General features: G+C 42.8%; 1 non-coding gene across 1 annotated transcript; it reads left to right on the forward strand.

Annotated features, from left to right (window-relative positions):
• The first annotated feature begins 1,344 nt into the window (after positions 1 to 1,344).
• On the forward strand, positions 1,345 to 1,416 carry TRNAL-UAG (transfer RNA leucine (anticodon UAG)). The gene has a single exon. It is a non-coding gene; the product is annotated as a tRNA-Leu (tRNA).
• The last annotated feature ends 251 nt before the right edge of the window (positions 1,417 to 1,667 follow it).

Below are 1,667 nucleotides of genomic sequence, written 5' to 3' on the forward strand. Positions count from 1 at the left end.
ACTGGTTGCGAAACTTCGCGCGATTTGTGGCGTGATAGTGTCCGTGAGTTTTGTCTATGTGTGCGCTGCCCAAGCGCACCTTGTAAGTATTTGATTGTCTTCCACTCCTATTTTAAGGTATAGCGTACCTATGCCCCACCTACAACCATGTGGCGATACGACGCCATATACTTATGTTTCGTGCGTCACAATTACCTACAACAAATGAATACGCCTTCGCACTCCAGCGCTGATTTCTTCAGCATCCTGGCCCCATAAAAATATCAATAAACATAACCTAGAGTGGTCTTAATCGCAACCCTTGCAGGATCCCGCTGTATTAAGGTTTCGTACGTTTTGCGGTAAACGCATCGTAAAACTGTACTTTTACGAGTACCAAAGATTTACTGTGCCTCCAGGTTTATTAGGAAGGGTAATACGTGTTTTAGCGTTGATGCCCTTAATGGGGGGGATAAGGTCCCGTTACTTCTAATTTGGGGGTATGAAAAAAGGTTACGTCAATATGAGGTTGTACTGTGACGTAGGTGGCGTAGTGTATTGACGGTCATCTGGCGTACAGTCGGCGTTAATAGTTCGTGATTTCTAAAGTCGCGAAAAGTGCGCAACACGGTTTTGTTACAGCTGGAATAAGGAAGTTTATACACTCTTTGGTCACTTTGGGTGTCACCTACCGTCGCGGGTTCGATACCCGCACATTTTTGTATAATCTATACTTCTATACTAGTCTAGGTATACTAATATTATGAATGCGCAAGTAACTCTGTCTGTCTGTCTGTCTTGCTTACACGCCTAAACCACTGACCCATTTTGATAAAATTTGTCATAGAGATAGTTTGAGTCCCGGGAAAGGACATAGAATAGTTTTTATCCGGTTTTTGAAACAGGGACGCTCGCAATAAAGTTTTTCTGTGACAGACAAAATTCCACGCGGGCGAAGCCGCGGGCGGAAAGCTAGTATTTTCTATAAAACGACCACACTCTAGTTATATGATACGCAAGTTTACCCATAAGTTGAGAGCACCTGCATAACCTGCATTATAGCTCTAACGTTTAATTAAATGAAGTTATTATCAATATTTATGATCACCTTCATTATATTCATAATGGAGTTTTTAATCTATCTCAAAGATTTTATGCGCCAAGTTTCGTTATTCATTACGGATAGTAATAGCCTTTTTAATATATTCACGTATCGTAAACTGATTCATATTAGTTCAGACCAGACAACACATAAAATTATAACATCTTGATACAAAATCGCTTCTAGATGCTACAGTCTTTAGTTTGACGCGCCCACTATCACGTAATAGACAAAGAGCTAGTGAACACCAGACCTTTTTGACCGCCTCTGTGGTCTAGTGGTAAGACCACCTGCTTTAGACGCAGAGGTCCCGGGTTCGATTCCCAGCGGGGGCAGATTTTTCTGTTCGGTTTGGTTGGTGGTAGGGCTTGTTCTAAGTCCGCCTGGCTAGCTACCACCATCTCACCTAAGTCTGTCGCCATAACAACAATGTTAACAGCATTGTTGTGTTCCGGCAGTTAGAGGTAAGATAGCAGTTCCTCCGTGGTTGAGGATTCCGGGTGAAGTTCGCTTCCACCTTCGGCCTGATCATCACTTACCATCAGGTGAGATACAGGCCAAGAGCTTCCTCGTTGTGGATAAAAAA

Source organism: Ostrinia furnacalis, unplaced genomic scaffold, assembly GCF_004193835.3.
Source record: "Ostrinia furnacalis isolate ACB-3 unplaced genomic scaffold, ASM419383v2 OfSCF0207, whole genome shotgun sequence".
Taxonomy (NCBI): Eukaryota; Metazoa; Arthropoda; class Insecta; order Lepidoptera; family Crambidae; genus Ostrinia; species Ostrinia furnacalis.